At 24.6% G+C, this 25,000-nt stretch overlaps 1 protein-coding gene across 1 annotated transcript in view; it reads left to right on the plus strand.

Annotated features, from left to right (window-relative positions):
* Positions 1-25,000, plus strand: part of LOC129614642 (anaphase-promoting complex subunit cdh1-like) — a 98,362-nt gene that overhangs the window by 13,148 nt on the left and 60,214 nt on the right. The gene's annotated exons all lie outside the window — the stretch shown is intronic.

A 25,000-nucleotide genomic window follows, 5' to 3' on the forward strand; every position in this document is an offset into this window, starting at 1 on the left:
GAATATATTTGTTATCATAAATTTTTAGGTAAAATTAAGTTGAATGATTAATTTAGTTACTTAATCAAATTTAACTAAAAATATCCACAAGTAAATGTGTGTGAGTTAGTTTTGTAATTTAATAATAATTTTTAAATTGGGAAATTTTACATTTCTTGTGATGATTAAAGAGGTAACAGAATAATTTCCAACTTGAAATTCTAATTAATTAATTTTTAAAATTATGTACGAACAATTTTTCATGTAATAGATTTAAAGAGAATTTCCAAAAATGTCAGAAATGTTTGAAATGAACGAGACGGTTGTATGATAAGTTATAATTAGTATGATATAATATAATTGTATGATAATAAATACAACGGTATGATGTATAAGAAAAGGGTGAAATTAAGGCTGACATTACAAATTATATGATGTCAGAAAATCTAAATTAAAATATTCGGTCTCGATTAATTTTGCGTAAATGAATATAACTGCTTAAATGGACTGATCAGTGAATCATCAATATCCTCAATTGTTATCCGTTGCTTAATAATTTCAAACACTATGATTATTATTTTTTTCAGAGAGAATGGTTATATCTCTTTCAGTTTCTGAGATATCTTTGGGTTTCTGTGACATAACGCCATTATTTTTTTGCAGTTTTATGAGCACTCAAACCGATACTCAAATCGAAGCAATTTGGTTAGACTACAGCAAATATTTGAGTTATCACCGGAACAAACGGTGATATTCCAAACGAACGGAAAGATATATGTATACTTAAGTTGACTGAGAATTCGATGCTGATCAAAAACATGTAATTATGTGTTTATTTCAAATGACTATTTCGTAGAGTTAATCGTAGAGATTGGTAAATTTATTCGTTCGTATCGTTATTATAAAGGATTTGAGGTGATATGAATTCCGGTGAGGATGTAATAAATATGTAACTATATATATACATGCATTTATTGATAAGATCATTGCCATGAAAACTAAAATTATATGTTATGTATAGAGAAGTATTTGCATTTGCATGATAAATTTTATTGTATGAACAAAAATTTGTATGAATCAATAGAATTCTTTTAATACACAATCATACCTAAAAACTATTGTAATTAATTTGGTATAGGAAAACAAAAAATACTATTTATTTATATAAGTATGTGTATGTGTGTATTTGAAAAAAAATTTCATATAATTTTAATTTGGTATTTACATATTTACATACGTATGATATTAATATGTATATTATTAATTACATGTGTTTTGTATTCCGACATGTAAAATCATTGTAAAAACTACATTGAACAATTCATTGTATTCAATATCGCTTCTAATAAATATATGTATGTATGTAGAGTAAATATTAATTTATGAATTTTTTATTAAATAAGTAAAGTTACTGTTTTTGTAGTTATTGTTTTCAAAAGAATGAATAAAGGTGCTTGTTGAATGACGAGTATTGGCACTCATTGAATATAGGAGTAGTTAAATCTAGATCTTAAGGGAATACATATTTATAAACATGTTTTTCTCCTGTATATAAATATGTGAATCTGCAAAATTTTGATGAAAACTTTTCTTGTAAAAAACAATTTGTAAGTTATATGAGGTCAGATATTCGTTCATCCGTTTTGAATAATAAAAAGAATTTCAATAGTCAATCAAAAATTTGAAAATTTTAAATTTAAATATTTTACAGAATTTTTGACTGAATTTTGCCGATGAGCCAGAGCAGTAATTTGTGGGAATTGTTTAATTTTTCAAGGCCTTTTACATATCAAAAACAAATTGTAAATTTACTCTACTTTCCAAAAATTTCATGTACAGAATTGGAGTATTGGGAATATTGGGAATTACAGATATTACAGTAAATTTTACGAGTTGCCTAATCTTTCAAGGTCTCTGACGTACCAAAAATAAATTGTGAACTTAGTTTGCTGTCCAAGCTGTTCATGTACAGAATTAGATTGTTGTATTGAATGCAATATCTTAGAGTACTAAAAATGGCTTGAGTTACAAAAAGCCATTTTTAGTACTCAGAGTCTTAGTAGATTTTGAACTTTTCAGAAAATTGTGTCAAAATTTCCTTTTTCGTCTATTATCTAGCTTAGCTTATTTGTTGTAGTAAATCAATTGCACAGGAGATTTAAATGAATTTTCAAAATGATTTTGATTGCCTCATTTTTCAATTTAGAAGAAAATATTACCTTAACAACTTGCTCTATTAATTTTTATAAAATCTCAGTGGAATTTAAAAATACAAAAAAAAATATTAAATTCAATAAAAATATTTTTTTTGTACAAGATAGCTATTTACTTGAATAAATAATAAAATGATTAATAACATAATTTTTGTTAATTTGTAAAACAATGACTTTTTGTATTTTGTGTGTGCGTTGATTTATAAATAAAATAAAATCAATAAATTTTTTTTTAATTTGAAAAATTGTGTCAAATTTTTGTTGACACAATATTAATTTGACTATGACTGTTATTCTTTTATTCTATATAATTTATATTTTAATTTTTGAGAACATTTTACAAGTATTTTTGGAGTATATAAGTAAATTTATTCGATATTAGCACGCAAAATCAATTTTAAAAATAAAACTTGAATTTTTTCTTTGCAGCTTTTGCATGTGTGAATTTGAAATCCCAAAAATATTCATACGTTATAATTTTCGACAAAACAATTATTATAGAATTTGCCATGCAATATACAAATTGAAAATTTAGAAAGGACGGAAAAAAAAGTTGTGCCTTTTACAATAAGATAAGGCATTTTATTTTTGTGTTTATTAAAATTACTTGGCAGAGTACAGCGTAGATGTTTTTTTTTTGCCATACGTTAAAATTCGTTTATAATATTTGTGATAGACTTGCCAGAGTTTATATTGTTGCAAATGCGTAACTTTTTATAATATTATCAAAATTTTACCTAATTAAGTTATGTAATGTGCGAAACTTTACTATTTAAAGAGCCAAATTTACATTTCTCAAGGTTTATTAACTTAAAGCTTAGCAATTTCAATAAAATTGAAAAGTATTAGTTTAGAAGGCTGTAATCTAGACGATATACCTGAATAAGCAGGTATATGCAGTGTAAGGTATCACCAGCATAAGTCAGGATCGCTTTTGTGTAGATTTAGTAGTGAAGGTGAAGAGACCGCCGTGAATCTTCTTTGCGACTGCCCGGTACTGACTGTACGAAATTGCAATTATTTTGGGCACGCTTTGTGAGCATTCAGGAACTGCTGCCTAATTCTCTTGGGGTTAACCCCAATTTTACACTTGGAGCAGAGATATTGCAGGCGAAAGCATGGGGAGACTACAATAAGTCGCGAGTGGCCCCCAGGATATTTGTTCTTGCTCCACTCGATTCTCTTGGAATCTACTAATCTACAAAACACTCTTATATTCTTAAATTTGTAATTTTTAGTGTGCTTTGCTGCGCACTTCATTAAATTTTAATTCCAGTATCCTATATACGCAGTAAATAATATAATAAATTAATTATGAAAAGTTAAGATTTTCATTTTACATTTCCATTTCTGTTTTACTTTCAGATTTTTCTATACAAAAAATTTCAACAAAAAAAAAAAATTATAAGATTAAAATCTTAAAATTAATAGGATTATTTCATGATGAAAATTATTTAAGTATAAGAGAACAATAATGTTATTGTATATATTTGGGCATAAAAAAAAACAAAAGTATAATTTTATTTAATTTAATGCATGAATTCATTTTATGAAAGCAAAAGTGAATGAACAAAAATAATAGTAGCCAAAATTCTCGTTATGCCCCAAAAACAAAAAAAAATTAAATTATTCGATAAACTCTAATGTCCTACAATTACTATGTACAAAAAATATTTTTGATTGTAGAAAGGTGTTGAAGCTCTTCCGAAGAAAATCAACGAGAAGGAGGGAGCAGGAGGCTGGTCCACAAGACGTGAATAAGACCAAAAATATTCGAAAAATTTTATTTTTTTAATTAAGTACGCAAAGTACACATAAACTTCATTAAAATTATAATTTAAAAATTTACTCAAGCATATTTACTGTAAGCGTTACAAAATATCAAAGCTTAAAAAGTTAAGAAATTAGAAATTTTCGCGGAAAAAAAAAACTTTTCCATTAGGACATTTTTTAAATAAAACAAAAAAAAAAATTAAAAATTCCAAATAGAAAAGGATTATTATAATTAGAAAGAGAAAATTTCTTGGTTGTTTTATAATGTCCTTTAGATTTTTTTTTTGTTTTTCTCTTGACATTATAAAATTAATTTATTTTGAGGAGAAAAAAAAAAGTCAAAATATTTTACCATATTCAAAATAAAAGTACTTTTTAATTTCTTCTATTTAATGTTAATTGGATTGAAGAGTATATATAGAGAATTGCAAATGGTTGTCGAAGGGGGATCGGGCGGGGGAGGAGGGGGGTTTAATTGGCACCGCACCCCAAAATTTTCTAAGACTCTTGAAATTTATTACAAATTTTGTTTGTTGCTTTTTTTTGTCGTTTCTCGCATAAAATTTCCTAACCGAATTTATTTTATTTGTCATTATAAAGCCGTTATCGTCATAAAGTTATCGTTCGTTACCTTTTTATTTTATATTCAGGATTTTTGTTTATTTTCCATTTATTGTTTCAAATCATACATCCTTTTATATAGGATCTTTTGTTATTATCTTGGTGGAACAAAAAAAAAAAATCCCTTTTTTTTTGTGGAAAATAATGAAAAGTAATTGAATTTTTATATTTTTGACATTTGACATTTTTTGGCCTTTTTTTTTTTTGCTGCCATTTTTTTCTATTGGATTTTGTTATTTTTGTGACTTTCAAAAATTACGTGCAAGTGTTTTCTATTGAAGAGAGTAACCGTGATTAATTCAATGAAAATAGCTAAGGTTCTATATTACTGCCATTGTAATGCCAGAGGACAAAGAAAATTAAATTTTGTTTTTTTTTTTTGGGTTTTCTTATTTTTTTTTTATGGAATTAAAGTAAGAGTTTTTAATTGTTTTTGTTTTTGCCCTTCATTTTGAAATTATGTCGTAATTAAAAAATGAATTTCTTATAATATTGAGAAATGGAACATATGGCTGAAAATTGTATTATACTTGGTAGTATTGGGAGATTTTTCTTAAAAAGTTAAGTGTTTTGTGACAACATAGAGTGGGATTTAATTTAAGAAAGTTTTTTGACAGTCTGTGAGTACAATGTAAAACTGATGAGTATAATCAATTATATAATTGTAAGACGATATTTTTCTTATTAAAATTTCAAATTTTTTACAAATATGGACATTTTTAAAGTGTACAATTCCAAAATCTTTTGTTGTACATTATGTATGTCACGCTCACTAGCACTACTACCAGCCATGTTTGTATAGAAAATCTAAAATCGATAAATATTTGAGCAATCATATGCTCAAATATAATGAATTCAATGAAAGATACTGAAATATTTGTTCTGAATTCATGAAATGTTTGAAAGAAACAGTTTCCTTCTTATTGATCTTTTCAAATATGTGATCCGCCTACTATGTAGTTTTGCATAAATTTAGGAGAAATCTTAAAGCGGCAATTTTCAAAAAAAAATTTATTCCTCTTCCTTAAATAAAATGTACAGTAAAATATTAAGTGGTATTATTAGAGTTGCCGTGTTAATGAGAAACTGTTAAGAAATACTTTTAGAGTTGCCGTTTAAGAGAAAAATTATATTAAATATTAGGTAAAAATCACTGAACTGAGAGCAACTTCTCTAATAATTGTTTGCAGTTTCTGGTCTTGCGCCTTTATAGAACTTTGAATTTCTTTTTTTTTGGAGAGAGAGTGTTGTTTTGGACAAACTCGCATTTTCATGACTTTGAGCAACTATATTGTATTTTGAACAAATTTGAAATGTGAGAATAAAATATTTGTGCTAGAGAATCAGTTTTCCGTTCTTACAAAGTTTTATTTGTACAAAATTTTATTTGTACTACACAATTCTACATTTTTAGTTCAAAGTATTTTGAACTGTGTAGAAGTTTTGCAAACAGAATGAGCGATCGGACTACCAGAGTGAAACTAATAGGCCCATTTTTTTTATATTTCGGCCCATTTTTTTTATATTTCGGAAAACATATGGTCAAGATTGTATTTGTATACAATTCATCTCTAACGCAACTAATGCTTCAGGTATATAGAGAGAAGAGACAGATATCTGAATAAAAAATACTATATATTTTCATTTCATAATTAATGAATAAATCCTTTCAAAATTTGATTCTGTAATAATTTCATTTTACTAGAATAATATTCATATAAATAACAGAATACCTACATATCTGAAAACATTGAAAACTACTTGTACATAATGCACTTTTAATGTTTTAATCTAAATCAATTTGTTTATTTTAATTTTTTTATGTAAACAGATAATTTTACCATAATGTTTTTTTTTTTTGCTCTTTTATAAAAACATCTACACATATTTAATTAATAATTTTCTCTCTGATACATGTGTTTTTCCAATTTTTCTATTATTTTTTCATTATACGTTTAAATTTTATTTTATTTTTAAAAAATCATTAAAAAACCTTTACAGAATTTTTATGAATTCATAAAAAATATCTTATAATCGATTGAAAAGAAGCAAAAAAAAAAATTTTTTTTTTAAATTCAAATTGTGTACTTTTTCCATTTTATTGAATTTATTTCATTTACATTAATTCCTACATTCACGTGTCTGTATACATGTGTGTATAAAAATTAAAATTACTTATTTATATTGAATTATTATTATTATTCCCCATGAGCAAATTCTCTGACATGCGGCAAATAATATTCATATGAGGGCAAAAAATTATATAAAAATATTTTTTTTTTAATGTAAACCTTTCATAGACAGTAGATATTCAGGTAATATTGGAAATTAATGCAGAAAATTTTTTTTGTTATATTGCTACATTTTTAGTATATATACGAATTTATATATTATATGTGTGCAACAAATGTGCTGCATGTTCTCTACTATAATAATTGTAGTAAATACACTATAAAAAATTATATGCTGATTATACAATAGGATTTCATGTCATTTTGTTGAATTTATAAGAATTATTGAAAATTGTTGCTCCTTACTAGTAGATTTAAGTTGAAGAGATATGAAAAATATCAAATCCTAATTTTTCTTAATATTTTTCAAAATATGAGCTTGCAGGGCAATTTATAGCTTCAAAAACGTTTCAAGAAAGTTATTGGAGCTGGAAAGAGCTTGATGAAAAATTGCAAGTACACTTTATGTAGCTACACACAATGAACAAAGATACTTACAGATTTTTCAGTGAGAGGAGTGGGAGGGAAGAATTTCAGTATACCTGCTGGTAGAATTCGACACTGTTTAAAAAAAAAACAGATGAAATGCTGGTATATATATACCTTATTATGTATAAATTTAACTAAACAACTATGGGTAATGTGACATTGTTCATAGAATCTTACAATTGTAATAAAAACGGTCTATAAGTTGACCGAATCGATGACTGATTACAAAATCTTGTTAATTTAGTAACGTCGGTTTTAAGCAAATTTGAGTTAATTCAACATGATTTTTAGAATATATACTCGTATTTGTCATTTATGACAGTTTATGTATGGCAATTATAACAGTTCATATACAGCAATTATGACAACTTGTTTGACAAATAACTCTTTCGAAGGTTTTTTCTATAAACATTCATATAGAACACCTAACTATACTAATACATTAATTAAATATTTTATTTTTTAAGATAAGTGTGTTACGAAAACTGTTTGAAGATATGAAAAAATTTAATTTAATTTAAAAGTATGCTAGAAAATCTTAAATAATTTTTAATTGAGGAAAAACTTTTTAATTAAATTATATTGTAGATTGTTTTAATAATATTTGTTTATGTCTAGAGTAAGAAAAAAAAATTAAAAACAATATGATGCTTGAGTAATTTTTATTAAATTTTGTTTTTGGTTTGTTAACTTATTAAAAATTATAATATGTATACTTTTGACATTTTGATATCTTAAGAATTTTTGATGTATTGGTGCTTCATATGCACTTATTTGTATTATACACAGATGGAGTTCTCAAAATATGTAGTAGCATTTAAAAATCATTCAATTAAAATTGTTTTTTTTGTTTTAGTTTTATATTGGAATGGTTTACGAGTGGACGTCTGACTATAGACGATTATAAGGTTGTCAAGAAATGAGAATTTGCTTTGTCATTTGTGTGGTCTATTCATATTTTCTTTGTAATTTTCAACTTTGTAATTTTCAGTCAAAACAATTAAGATTAAAAAGGTTTATGATTCATCAATATATGTGATATTTTCGACTCAAATTTAATTTTATAAACTTACTAAGTTATGGGCGTCTAGTTTCCGAGAATATAATATACATATAATAATATGTAATATAATTTTATTTAGTGAAATTTAATAAACTAAATCTTTTACTAATAAATCTTTCTTATTTTCAATATTAACTTTTAATTTATTATTCTTTTTAATATAAACACATTTAACAATTTTGGTAGATAATAATTTGTATAATTTGCTTCAATACAAAGTTAAAAAATAAGAAAAGAAGAAAACAAAACACATCAATTTTCCATTCAAATATTCCGAATTTAAAAAAAAATTTATTATATGTAGGTAGGTATAAGAAATTTTAAATATAATTAATGTTAAAAGTTTTTAATATTAAATTTTATGTTATTCATCTAATAGAATTTTACGAGATGAGAATTTTTATTTACATTATTGCAGAAAAAAAAAAATAAATTGTAGTTGATCTTGTCAATTAAAAGATGTTTCAGCTTAATATTTAGCAGCGTATATAAGGAAATTTAATTTGCAAAATGAACTTCATGGCACAGCCGAATGCCGTAACAGTAAGCGTGATATTTGAGAAAGTGTTTCATTTCCATGAAAATGAAATGTTCTCTCAAATGTACGAAATTACATTTTGACTTATGAGCATTTTTGAAATGTGAGTGTTTTGCGTGAAGTATAAGTTGTGCAAAATGCAAAAGAAGATCAAATGAAACTAATGTTATATTTATATTATTTTAATAATATAATCAAATTTTGTTACTATTGCATATTTTTGGGATGAAAGCGAAAATTAAACGAGCTAACATTAGAATGTATTAACGATAACGAGCAGGAGCTGCTGTGACAATGAGATGGAGGAGGAGGAAGCTGTGGCACATTTTCTGTGTTCATGACCAGTTTTGGTACGGACAAGACAGAGGTCGCACTTCTTTTTGCTAGTAACAGACGTGGCGAATATAAATTTCAGGTATCTAAACCGGTTTATAAAGGATTTGGACTGGTTTACGTGAGGGTTGGGATATGGAGATCAAGCGGTATTACAACGGGTCTATTTGGCTTAAATGTATATTCGAAGAGTCGCGTATACCTAAACGTAACCTAAACCCTAACAGAATAAAACTATATGATTAATTTATTGCTTTTTAAAAATATGAGATCTAATTGAAATTTGCTAATTTGAGCTGTAAAATTCTCATATTTTTGATGTTTATTGTCTAAGAATATTTTGTCATAGTGATTCTTGACTCTGCTGTGTATTTTACATTAGAACAAAACAAATTCCCATTTTTCTAATTTTATAAAATTTGGAAAAATTTTTGTGGTTTTTATGCAGCTTTTTAGGAATTTGAGCAGCTATAACTATTATGCTATTTCTTCCAATCAATGTTTATCTAAGTTCTTGAAATAAGAATCTTTTAAAACATCCTATTAATATAATTCACAACGATAATAAGCACTATGTGTATGTGTTTGTGAATAAGATGGCATAAATCTATTTTGTAAAAATATTTTAGCAATAAAAATTCTTTTTAAAACATTTCTTATATCCTAATAAATTTAAATTTACAAAGTATTATTTTAGTATAAGCATTAAGGCATACATGTACGAGTACACAACTTGTCTTTAATAAAATATTATGTATAGATATGGTAATGAAACCTTCTCCCAGATGTGTACAATAAATTTGAATTTGAAATTTTTCACATAATGGATGGTATGATTTTCATTTGTTTTTTATATTTATATTTTAGAATTTGGAATACTAAAAATGTTAAAATTTTATTTTTCATTTTAATGTTTTGCCTTTAAATGATTTTTTTATGAAAAAGCTGAAAATCACTAAAAAGTCAAGTGGTACAATATCACTGTTATTCTAATTTTGAAAAACCAAAAAGGAATGAAGGAAAAAATACCTGATACAAGGATAAAACATCACGTGCTTACAAAATTCTTGTTTTTTCCTTTTGATTCAGAACTTTTTTTTTTGTTATTTTGGAAATGAATGAAATTAAAAGGTTTTGCACTATTATTACCATAGTTTATTTTTTCATGGACAAAATTTGTAAAACGAAAACTGGATTTGAAATTTAAATAGAAATTCTATTATAAGAAAATTCACTACATTCAATTCAATGGTAAAATTCAATTAAAAAATATTTGTATTGTTTCTGCATTGAGAGATTTGGCGGAATTTTTAAGTTTCGAAAAAATGCAATGAAAAGTCTTAAGGATTTTTCGAATTAAAAGTGATTCTTGGTTCAAGGTATCAGAAGATTTGTTTAGATGAGTACCATTCAAAATTAGAATTGCATGAAAATCGGTCTTATTAGATCTCGTATGTAAGAAAATTGCCAATAATTTTGGGATTATTAGAACTCATAGGGATAAGACAAAACACATTGTTTATTATTCAGATCTTGGTATGCTATGAGAACAAGAAGTTATTTCTTCCATATACTTTAAATATAATTTAAATTACAAGAAACTCAGGATCTTCACTATAAACAAGACTGAATCACGATTCTCATCAATTTATTAGTAGTATTGGACTGTTGTGCCTATTCAATTGTTAAATTAAATCAAGATTTTTCGATGATTTTTCATTTTACCCTCATACTCATTTTCCTATTTTTATGGTTTGTTTTTTTTAAAAATTACTATGAAAATTTTTTATTTTCAAAAAAATTATAGTACAAATTTTTTACGTGAGAGATCTTTAAATTACAATCACATGTGTTAGTAATATTTTTGTTAAAATATTTGGTTACAAATTTTCCAATATTTCTATACATTTAATAAAAAGAAAAGTATATAAATCAAATTCATTATCAATCATGTTTTTTGACAAAACATTGCCTCAATATACACTGATAAATATTATTAACTATTTATTTATTATCCAACATATATTTCAACACCATATTATAATATCAATATGAATGAATCCTATTTTGTAGTATGATGAAAAATGTTTAAACAATTCTTACATGATAAACATGTGCCTTAAATATATTGCAAATATTTATGTGTATTAATATTGTTCCAAATTGTTAAAACAACAACAAAAAAAAAAAATAATATTACTGTATATTGATGTAATATAAACACATAGCTATATTCAAATAAACAAATGCGATGTACATACATGTACCATAGCGAGAGTAACCCAAGCGGAAATTTTAAGAAATGTTTTTTTTTTGTTTTTAGGAAATCATGAGAATTTCTCTCCAATTGAGTAATATTTCCAAAAATTTATTAAATTAAATTTGCAAAAAGATGAATTACATTTTTGCATTAATATCTAAAATTCTTAAAAAATTATAGAGAGCGTTTCGTACATATAGAATGTAAATTAAACGACAATTGGTGCACGATTTAAATCTCAGTCAGTGGAGAATTAAATATGCTGTCGAACTCTGTTAATATTCACTTTTCTAATTTTCTAATATTTCTCTAATTTATTTGATATGAATTTAATTGTATATATTTGATAATTATTACGTTAAAATTTAATTCTAAATATTATAGTTAGGATTGAGCCCCAAATTTGTTCAAATTGAGGCTCAATGTTTATTCTATATGCTGAAATACACTAACAATATCGAAAACTTTCTAATTTAATTGATAAAAATTAAATTGTATTATTATTAACTCGATAATTATTGCGTTAAATTTTAGTTCTAAATATGATAGTCAGAATTGAGCTTTTGATTGAGCCCGAATTTGCTGAAATTGGGCTCAATGCCTTTTCTATATGTTGAAATACTATGATACATCAGAAATATCTAATCATTCAATATTTTTAATTGAATATGAACACAAATGCTTGAAAATTAAGTAGCAATATTTACATATACTCCTTTTTTTTTGATATTTCATGGTTTTTTTCGAAGATGAATTTAAAATTAAAATCGTAAATCTATCTATACCAACATTTATAAGATTTTTTGTTATTTATTATTAAAAATTCTTAAAATTTTAAATATTTTTCAAAATTTTTTCCTCTCTAACAAGATTATATGTACATATTCCTTTCGTTGATGTTCAAGGTTAATTTAGGTATCAAAAATTTCTTAACCCTATTCTATGTAAGTTCAATATAATAAAATATTTCAATTTCAATCTGATTTTCAGAAATGTCTTTATCTATGTATATGTGTACCTATCTCTATTTTATTATTGAGAAATCAATGACTTGAAATCAAGATATTTTCCGGCTGGGAAATAATGTTAACTTTTGTTTAAATGTACAAAATTACTCACAAGTATACAATATATTAAAATATGTACATGTATGTATGTATGTATGTATATGTATTAAAAATCTCTTTACGATATTATGTGTACGTGTATAATGTATTTGAAATGTTGAACACTTTACTTTTTTGTTCTTTTATCTTAAAAAAGAAAAATTATAGGAAGGAAGCATCCAAGAGAGCTCATTTCAAATGCTTTTACTGAGATTTTTTTTTTCTGTTATGTTGTTTTTGTTGTTTTGTATTTGATTTATCGGAAACAAAAGTATGAAAATATTTTTTTATTTTTTTTTTTGTTTTGAAGGCGTGAATATAACAACTATAGGGACTTTTTATTTTTTCCTTCAACCCAAATTGTGTTTGGCTTCTTCCGAAAATTTTACGAATATTTTATTTTTGTGTAAGCGATTTAAGGTAATTTTCTTAAATATAATTTATATCTTATATAAATGACATTTAATTAAATATTAGACAATAAAATGACTAGTGTCTTAAGCAAAATAAAATATTTGGAATAAAAGATTACTTTTGTTCTAATGTTGTAAAATAAATTTGTAGAATCTGTAAACAATGAAATAAAACATTTACATATAATGTACATATTAAAAATATTTTTTTATTCTTAAATTACAATGTTTTTAATTTGGAAATATTGGCTGGCTGTCCTTATCAAAATGTTTGATTGCAACTCGTGTTATAAGTCAACGTTTCAATTTTAATCTCCGATTTTTCTGAAATTTTTATATATTCTAATTAGGAATAATTAACTTTAATATTAATGAAATGAACTCAAAAATTATTTTCCATTAAACAATATGAATTGGTTCAGATGGAATAGCAGCGCCTTCCTCGGGCAGGTCGCTTTTGAGCTTAAAGCGACACTAATTCTCAAAACAATTCTGCAAGATTTATATTTGCATTCTGCATTGTTTGGTATTGATTGGTAGGGGTTTACTCATTTGACAGACTGAAATAGCCGTTCAGTGTCTAAAATATTTTAGGTGATAATTTTCATTCTTTTCCTGTAAGCCTTCGTTGGATAGCATCTTCCGATGGATTTTATTTATGCAATGCAGCTGGACTCAATTCTACAACTAATTTAATTTTGTCTGATATTATTGAAATACTTATTGTTCGAAGAGGTTGTTTTGCAACTATAGATAAAATTTAATGAATTTGACTGCTGAATTAACAAATGTCTGAAATGTGAATTTATTTATGCAGTTAAAAATATCCAATTTTCTTGCTTACACTTTATTGTATAAAGTGTAAGTAATTGCCAACATACCATTTATAGTGACCACTTAATGATGCAATCATTCCCGACGTTTTGTTGATTATTATTATTGTGCTGATTAATTATCCTGAATACTAAAAATATCTTGAATTTTTTTCTATATTTTTATAAAAGCAAAAACCGAAAAAATAGTGACAAAAAATAATATAATTCACATACGTAAATGACAGTGTGAGAAAATACCAATATTATCATTGAAGAAATAGGTGACTTAAAATATTACACAGAGCCAAAAAAAAAGAAGGGAAATGTTATACCATATATGAAAAAAAAAAATCATTTACACAATTACGTGTTAACTATAGCGTAATATAAGCTTAAAATGTTCACCTATGATATTTCTATATATATATATATATATATATATATATATATATATATATATATATATATGTTGTGTATGGTTTGTATTCGAATTAACACACGTTTACGTGCTTGTTTACATTTCATAGAACTTATATTTTTGCTATCAGGAGGAAAATATTGAACAAAAAAAAATATTTTCTACTTTATAGATTTGGATACACAGAAAAAAAAAAACAAGTAAAAAGCATAATTTTTTTTTTATCGTAAAGAGTGTAGAACACTTTTTATGTAATTTATTTATGCTGATATTATGTTGCGTATATGATAATTTAAGAACATTGGTTGATGTTACCGTGTATGAAGCATAGTGTTACGAAAAATGATCATAATAAATGAGAATAAGATAAAAAAGTAAATATTGATTTTCTTAAAGGTATAAAAAAAAAAAATTTATATATTTTTTTTTTTGTTGCAAAGTTTTTCTGCGAAAATGCTTTTTATTTACTTTAAATTTTTTATATATCTACACGCTCATATATTTTTATGTAATTATACTCATATACATTTTCGTATATAAATATTATATTTTTTACTTACACGGCATTTACTTATACTCTTTAAAATTTGATATTTTTTTTTTTTTATAAAATATTTACATAAAATCTTTGAAGTTTCATACAAGTATGCCAATGGTATAAGACGTGAATCACATTAAATAAGAAAGAATGAGGTTATACTGTTAGCTAAAAAAAAATTTAAATATGTGTGTATATGTATGTATGTATATATATTTTTTTTAATATTTATCTTTGGTGTTATTTAAATAACTAAATTTGGTTTAATGGAAAATTTTAATTTAAAATTTACAAGAAAAAAAAATATTCAACTATTTTTTCATAGCGTAATTTAAATTAAAATTTTAAGTATAATTAAATGTTATAATAATAAATTTTACGATATGTGGCTGTAAATTTTAATTAATTAAATTCTGTATATTTTTTTTTAAATTTAATATTTAATATTTATTATATTTTAAAAAAATTGGCAAAAACATGCCTTTTAGCTTCACTCTGTTCGTCCGTTCGTTCATTTGTGTGCCTTTTTTGCAAAAACTCTACACTCTTTCAGATAGAAAGCTGGTATTTTATACACAAAGACATTTACTAGGAATTTATCAATTGAGATAAAAATTTTTACCTGTCTCCCTTCCACTTCTAAAATTTAAAGTTCGTCAAAGTTCTAAAAATACCATTGTTATGTAGAAATGCCACAATTTATTGTAGAACGTAGCAAAAAGAACTTCTTTTACCATGGCACGGCATAGTTGAACATTTAAATGATAAAAGTGCTATTGAATCTAAAATCCGTTTTCAAATTTTTGATATCTTCTTTCTTCTAAACTTTTAGACACTAATGAATTATTTATTGCGTTGGAAAACAAATTTTTTTCCATCTCTTTATTGTCTTTTGAAATTCGTATAATTTGAATTTTCATTGTCTTATATTTCTGAAACTCTAAGCTTTGTTAGGTTTCTATAAATTCAGAAATTTAACAGAGTAAATGCCATAACATCAAAAAATATAATTATTTGTTATAACTGACGCAATTAACCCTTCAATTCTAGCATTATGTTAACGCCTCTTAGAATTCTATTTTTTCTTCTCATCCTAAATGTATGCAATCTTTGAAATATGTTGATATTTGAATGAAAGTACTATTAAATGTAATACAAGATTGCTTTTAAGAGCAATATTTTCAATTGTTGAAGGGAAAAGTGCTACTTCACATTATTATCGTTATTAATAGGCTATTTACTTAAAAAAAAAAAAAACAAATTATATCATTCACTTTTAATAAAAATCAAACACATGTAATTATCTACAGGTAATCATCCAGAGTATAGATGAATATTATGCATTATTGCAATGTTTTTGTTAAAAACTGTGAGCAAATAGAGCGTATAATTAGAAAACTCTCATGAACTGAACTATCAATAATGTCAAGTTCATTTAATATTTTTGAGAATTTTATAAATGACAATTAGTATAAAATAAATTATTCAATGAAATAAATTAGCAATGAAAAAAATTATACTCTCTTAAAATGCAAGCACATATTAAATATATTTTTTTAATTTGCATGATTTGAATTACTTGAACTGTCAATTTTATATAGCAAATAATTTTAAAAATTTAATTTAAATCAAAATTTATGAATATATTGAAGCGCGTTTTATTTTTTTATATTTGAATTTTGTAAGTAAATATATATGTATACATGTGTACGTATTGCAAAAAAATATGATGAATATTGTAATAACAAAAAATTTTTAAAAAATTTTTAATTCAAAATGCATAATATTTTTTTATAAGAAATATGATATTTTTTTTGCAAATTAGCAAGGTTGTATTACAATTAGCATAATTTGTAAATTTTTGAAATTATAATGTAAAATAATAATTTGTATATCACGTGTTCTATGATCTGTATAACATACGAAATTATGTTGTGATATATATTGAATATATTTTTAAGAAATATGTTAGATTATAAACTTAAAACAATTATGTACTTACAAAATGTGTATGGCCATAGTTTTTGCAGACATGACCTTATTGAAAGTGATGAAAAATTTTAGTTTGAAATAATTGAAAATACAAGAATTACTTCTGTTTTTTTTAGTAAATTTAAAAAAAAGTGCGTATAATTTTCATTTTGTTTGTCCCTCTGTACATCTTCTTACAAAAGTTTAACACCATTCAAGATAGAAATATGAAATTTCATATCCAAATTAAAACGAGAAAAAATAGAGTTGACCGTGTCAACTTTGTGATACACGTACGAATTTTTTTATCTTAAGTGCGAATAAATATGCCATAGCTGACTATTGGACAGACTATGACTTTAAGTTGTAGTATTGCCATATAAATTTGTGCAAAATTTCAGTACTGTGTTTTCAATATTTTCTAAGATATGGCCAAACTACTATTGAAGTTGTATGGCAGCTACCAGAAGGAACCAAGTAATTTCAACGACTTTTATCAGACACATTGGCCTTACTAATATATTTGCTTTTGTGAAATTTCAATACCACAGCTTTTATAATTTCTGAGATATAGCCAAATAAATTTTGAAGTTGTATGGCAGCTACCCGAACCAGTACCCCGATCATGTCAAATTTAAATAGGGTTCTGGCACTTACTACAATAAATCATTTGTGAGAAGTTAATAAACATAGCTCAATTAGTTTTTGAGTTATCGATGGGAAGGACGGACGGGCAGACAAAACTAATTCAATTCAAAATTCGACGCTGATGAAAAACATACACTTGAATCTATATCTCAGAGCATCATTTCTTAGCGTTTCAAATGGTAAGGCAAATTTAGTATAGTAACATAAGGCATTATATTAGGCAAATTTAGTATACCCTTCGAACATACGTTCGTACGGGTATAATTAGCAAAAATATTTTTTTGCTTAGAAAATGAATATTTTCTAGAAATGGAAGAAGTATACTTTTTCTTTCATACAAAACTATAAAATATCATGTGGTTAAACTGAGCGTTTATTCAAAACAAATTTTTTCCCGAATTTTTGAATTTCTTACTACACGGCAACTCGAATGAGCAAAAGCATAGTTTCAGTTAAATTATTTTGTAATCATAATAATAAAGATACAAAACTTTATGATTGTTTTTAAGAAATTGGCATTTTGCAGTTCATTTTTCCAAAGTTTTTAAAATTATTATAGAAAATATCAAGTAAAAATTGGTTTGTCTTCAATTTAATATCTTCAATATTATTCCAAGTAATTAGTTTTCATTCTGAAAATCTATCAGTATTGAAAATACGAACTTAATATACATATATACTGATATATGTACATTGTATATCTCTAAGTATACTTTAAGTAATTAAAGTATAGTTCAAATACAAATTATATCTATACGTATACATACACGAATGCAAAAAATTTTGAACAAGTACACATTTAAATCTACATTAAAGAATTTGTAGAATAAATTTTTAAACTCAAATAACTACCCTTAAGCAACAAAATTTTGAAAAATCAATTTTGTAAAACCATCAATAAATTTATTTTACCAAATAATGATTAATGACATATAAAAAATGTCCCTGAAACTTAAATAAGTACCCAGATACTATAACTAATATTTGAAATATTAAAAAAAAAATAATCATGAAATTCAATTAACTTTACTATTTTACCAGATGGAGAAATAAGGGATACAATATAATAATCTAGAATCAATCATTATCACACACTATTTTTTGAGCTCACACAGTGCTCATAAAATTAAAATTTGTCAAAAATTATTGTTTTTTTAATTTCGATTTATTTTTCCTTCTTTATTTCAGAATCAAACTAATATTCTTGTATTTGTGTATATGTATGTAATGTTAGAAGTTTAAAATTTAACAGGAACACTCATATTTTGTTAGAATTTATGGTTTCATCTGTTATGATGGTTTGAGGTATTTAATGTTAAAATAAATTTTAGAAAAAAATTTTTTTAATTAAGGAAATTAATATTCGTTTTTATGCTCAAAGTGCATATATGCCAGCACTTGAAGTTTATAGACACCCCATTGAGATGTATTTTGTGGCTCAACTAAATTTTGTGGATAATGTAATATTCGTATGTGTCAATTTTTAATTTCTCGGTGTTATTCTATGTGAGTCTTTGAATTTTACATTAATTTTTTTGTTCATGAAATAATATCGTGATTGTAGTTCTATTCGTCGCCATTTACTTTTAAATAATGATATTGTCGTATGTAAAATTGAGAGCTCTAATTAAGTAATGGGTTACTTTTATTCCAAATCTAATAACGAGTAATAAATTTCATTTTAAAACAGTTTTAAATTGTTTTTATTTAATTTGAGACTGCACATCATTACACACGCCATGCATGTGCATACTAATTCATCATTAATGAATTAGTATGCAAGTTAGAAAATTACTTTTTTTTGAATAAAATTAATTTTTATTATTGCATAGTAAATTTTAAAGTTTTAAATTGCTTGTGCTATGCAGTGTGTGTATTAAGATAGTTATTGTATTCTAAATTGATGATAATATTATATGCACCATATCAGAAGATTCTAATAGAAAACTAGATTCCCATTAATCATGTTTAAATTAAATATTACAACTTTCTGCCAAAATATAAACGAATCAATTACAATATTCTATTATGCACTATATTGTCTTCATTAATTGGAATCCGAGTACATGAATAATTAATTTAAATGGGAAATACAATTAAAAATATCAGTCAGACCTCTCTTTTCTGTTATACAATCTGATAATATGTTAAATAAATCGTCCATTAAAAAATATTGAAAATATTGTAATTAGTTGTTTTTTTTTTCTACGGGGGCTGCAATACTTTTATAATTATGAGATTGAAATAATCAGTTAAGGGGTATTTTAATTTTATGTATTTTTACCTTGTAGAAATCGCTTGAATAGTAAATCGGAATTATTTTAATTATTTTTTCATCTCTTATGAATTGTATATGGTACTGACCAATGGAATATTTATATTTTATGATAACCAAGTATTTTAATAAATTATTGTTTAACATTGAGACTAATTAATATTTGGTAAGTTGATTGGTCGGTTGTGATGACCAATATAGCAGGTTTACCACATCCCAATGAGCACAAATGTGCCGTTTTGCTATAACTACCCCGATATCACCAGGCTGTTATTGACTGTACAGATCCAATTGAGGAAACTATGTAAATCCCCGATGTTAATATTTGATATATCGTCAAGCCCCGTTAATTGACCAGTTTAGCACCACCCTTAGCCAGACTCTCACAGACATAGTGAAGAATAGTCTGCTTCTTGTCTATTTCGCGGCAACAGAGACATTTCGTATTGAATGGCAATCTTAGTCTAGCCTCACAGTCCTCCAAAGACCAGCATATTTGTTTTCACTATATACTTACAATCGTTTTCACTGTATTTGTGAGAATAAAAACGTATTCCGGCCTGAAAATGTTTATGGCTGACCGCTAGTTTAAGAAGTGTAACACTCTTGTTTACAATAATTTTAAAATTAAAATTGACTGATACTTGACTGTTACTTAATATAGGTAAAAATTGGTTTAACATAATAAAATTATTAATAAGAGCATACTTCATAGAGACAACTGAATTTATTTTCTAATTCAAAGCTCAATTTGAATTACTCTTTTTCGTATATGTTTCGGACGGAATATCACAGTTCCCGATACTTTGCAAAGCTGTTTCAAAAAAAATAAAGATCTGGGGAGAGTGAAATTTCATTAAAGTAAATTTCAATTGATAAGAGATTCATAAAAAAAATAAAATAAAAATGTTTTTGAATTTTATTCTGCCATCTAGCGTTGATTTATTTTCTGTTATCAAGATTTTTTTTTTGCTGCCTTCTCGTCTTTTTCATATTCATTTGATTTTTAAGGTGACAGAAACGAAATTATTTTCAAGTAAATACAAAAAAAAAAATCACTGAACTATTTAATATTTATTTATTTGCGGTTTAATATTGTGTGTTTGTAAATATACATATGTATATAAATATAGTAAGTAGTATTTTTTCCAATTTATTTTTAATTTATCGAAACGAATCAGGTTTAACAAAAATAAATACAGAAATAAATGTAAGCACGTACGTTTGTCATACAACTATAAAAAGAAATATGTACGTATACATACATTGAGTTTAACTATCCTATTATATAAGAGTTGGTATTTCGGTGAACGAGTCATAAGATAAAGACTATAAGATTTGACTAATAAATGCGTCTGTGTATATGAAAACAGCTCAGCTCAATTTTAGAGCAGAGCTATCTATAATTTTTTTTTAATTAATCGTATAAGGTTTAATAAGTTACTTGATTTCAAAAGGAATATTAATAAATGGAATATATAATATATAACTTAAAAAATATGAACATATAAGATCAGTTAGCTGGCTAACATTCTCAAACGAGAATCCAAATAGTACAGTAAATGACGGTTTGAAAATCATACTTTGTTTGGCTATTTTATGTCCTACATATCGGTCCGCTCTAAAATTATTGGGTCAAGTCAAGAACTGAAATTAAATATTTTATTTTGCGAATGTGAAAAAGACTATGATCCCTAAAGTCTCTGTCTTACAGATTCAGAGAAAAAGTTTTGAAGTGTTTGGTCTTTCACTTATTATTTGCATGTTTTGCATATATTTATGGTATGACTCAGCATGAACCATAATAGACGTCACAATTTTATTGGTTTTTTTTTTACTAGAACATGGTATATGCTCGTTAGTTTTTGTATTTTACCAAAATACTTTAGCAGGCAATGAATATGAAATTTGAGTAAATGAGCCATTTCATAATTCTCCCAAGATTATGGATTATGGAACCATTGAAATAACATTTCTGTATGTTGATTTAGTTATGAAAATTTTTAAAATTTTTTATTTTAATAAATTTTGATATTTTAGAGGAAATCAAAAGGAAACTCAGGGTGAGAGGATTTATTTTTTTAATTCTAACTTAAGATTTTACAAACTGCGATTTCCTATACATTTTAAAGTTTTTATAGCTATCGCTCAAGTATATTTAACTTGAAGCTTTTAGCTTGCTATTTTGGGTTTTAAATATTTTTTAAAACAGCAGTCAAGCTTGGATACTTATTTTGGATACTTATTGTACATATACCCCATATAGGCTTACATATACCCTATATAGGTACATATATCCCATATAGAAAGAAATTTTGTATATTTTCTCATATATTCGAAATTATAATTTCGAAATTAAAATTTTTTATTAGAAATTTCGATATTTTTTGCAAAATTCGATTGAAAACTAAATAAAACGACGACTCACAGTTCATATACCAATTAATTTGGGTTGGGACTTGTTATATATAAATATTATTAAAAATTTATTAAAGCTTTAAATTTTAAGAAAATTTGCATGTTCCGTTCGTGAAAAATATAGAAATGTGCAAAAAAAAAAAAAACAGAGAATTGAAATTAAAGCACCACTTTTTATCATTACGAAATTTTATTTTTTTGTTGTTTTTGTTTTTTTTTCGCTATTTTATATAAGGGAGCGTCAAATTAAATTTTGAAAACAATAAGAAATGATTATTATTGTGCTTACTGTACTAATCCGATAGTTATTTCTAATTATTTATTTTAATGAAAGGAATTTTTTATTTTCGCCGAATTTACGTCAACTTTTTATTACAAAATTTATAAGTTTATTATTATTCATGAGCAAAAAAAAAGTTTGTTTTACTTGATTTGAAATTTAATATTGTTTAATAAAATTTTGTGGCACATATGCTATTTTTATAGTTGTTCAAAATTTCATAGTCACCTGAAGTTAGTGTGTGTTACGTAATATTCAAGTTATTGTTTAAATAAATTCAATAATGTGCTTGAATGAGAAATTTGAATTCTGAACATTGTACCATACGGTCAATAACGTCAGGTAAGAGAGACGTTTATAAATAATTAAAATATTTTTTTTTTTGAATATTAAGTATTTTATAATAAAAAAAAATATACAATTTGGATTTAGTGTGGCAGTACATGAGGTTTTGATATTAATCTCACTTTTTATTATTGAAGTCTAGAAAAAAAATTTTCTCAAACCTTAAATTATTTTTGTAAAGAGTTTGAAGTTCTATATTTAATTCTAGAGGTGTGATGTTATACTATGACATAGTAGTGTACTTAATGTAATATTAAATGATAGAAAAAATTTTATTATACCCATTGCACTGCAAAAAAAAACAGTTTGAGAAATGGATAAATGTATAATCGTACAATAGCTTTATATCAGCTCGTCATTCAATCCATTCAAACAAGTGATAATTCAAGAATGGAATTGAGCAGTTCATATGTGATTCATGTGTGATTTGAATTGAGCAGTTCATATCGCTTGGCTGTTTTAATTATCATTTACAATTTTAAAAGTAAATTGTAAATTTTATAAAATTTTGAGATTATTATTACAGTACAGGAATTTTGCTTATGCGAATATAATAATAGAATTATTTCAATATCTTCTAGTGAAATTCTTTCGAATTCTTATGAGATTGTCGCGCAACATTTTACTATCGCGTAACATTTACAATTAATGACTAATAATTTTATATCAAATATTTTTTTGAGTGTGTGATATTTTGTTGAATTATTTTTATAATTGTGTGTTTAAATACAAATATGTTAGCTTTTTAAATACTATTATTTAATACTATTATTAAAAATAGAATTTTCTGATTAAAATAATGTTTACAGCGAGTGAAATTTGTAAATTTTTTATTCTTATTACGGGATTAAAATTTATAAAAATTGCATATTTATGGGAGTGTTCTACATTTTTTTTTCTTAATTTTTAAATACTTCTAATAAAATAGTTTATAGTAGTATAATTAATTTCCGAAAAAAATAAAACTTTTACCATTAAAAATAGGGAGATAAATTTAAGTACTTGAGTTAAGAATAGAGTTTGAGAGTTAATTTTGAAAATTTAACAAATAAATAAAATATTGCTCTCTGTTTTAAAATTAATTTCCGAAAAATTTTACCGTTTTATTTGTATTATAATTTATTTAATATTAAACAAAATTTGCTTTTTACTCTTCAGTTATATACACATATTAAATTTGACTCATCATTATTCTTTAATTGAGTATACAAAAATAAAATCCTTTGAGATTTTTCATTATTATCGTATGTTTTTTAAGGATATTATATAATAATAAATGAAGTAAACACATACAAACATATTATATATACCAAAAACAAAAATTTATATATTTTTTCTTTTAATGAATGTTATTTTCGGTTTCATATTAAACCATAAAATTAATTATATGGTTCAATATACACACACATATATAAGTAGGTCCATATATAAAAATTCGTATTCTTTACATATTCAAATATTATTTATGTATGCCTACTTCATTACAGATGAATGATGAATTTATATGTATACGCTGTTGATGATGATGTATACCACCCATCAACATGTGATGATGATCAAAATTCTCTCAATTGTAATTTAATATAATATAAAAGAACAATGAATGAAATATAAGGTATAAGATTATTTAATTTCATTGTTTATATTTGTTTTTAAAAGAATATTATATTATATAATTATTGTATATATGTATATGTGTATATACAAACGAAAATATCCATTTAATCCAATTACATATTAAGTTTTCAAATTCTATGGAAAATAATCATATTTATTCTTTTTTTTTTAAGAAAACCAGGATTAATTTATTTTTATATTTTATTTTGTTAATTATATACATATATATATATATATATATATATATACTCATATATTAAATTATGTCGAATTCCAAGAACTTAATCCATACTATTGCTTAAAAAATTTCCTAATAATTTCAACTCAGTTGAATTTGATATTGGTGAAATTGGTGAACTTTAAAATTTAAAATAAAATTTTAATATGTGATAAAAAATTTTAATTTATTTAAGAATTTTATATAGTTGATTTCAAATTTTATAAGTAAAATAATCTAAAATTAACCACGTTGCATGGTTGGTAATTGAAATGGTAATAAATTCTTCTTGAATATGAAATAAAAGAAATTATGGTAATTAATTTCTAATAATTCAAATGAACTTGAAATTTTTAAAAAAATAAATTAACTTATAGGGTAAAATAAGAATACTTGAGCTCGAATCAAAGCATACATTCCTTTAAGCAATATCAAAATA

This window comes from Condylostylus longicornis, unplaced genomic scaffold, assembly GCF_029603195.1.
Source record: "Condylostylus longicornis isolate FDR11 unplaced genomic scaffold, ASM2960319v2 ptg000114l, whole genome shotgun sequence".
In the NCBI taxonomy this organism is placed as follows: Eukaryota; Metazoa; Arthropoda; class Insecta; order Diptera; family Dolichopodidae; genus Condylostylus; species Condylostylus longicornis.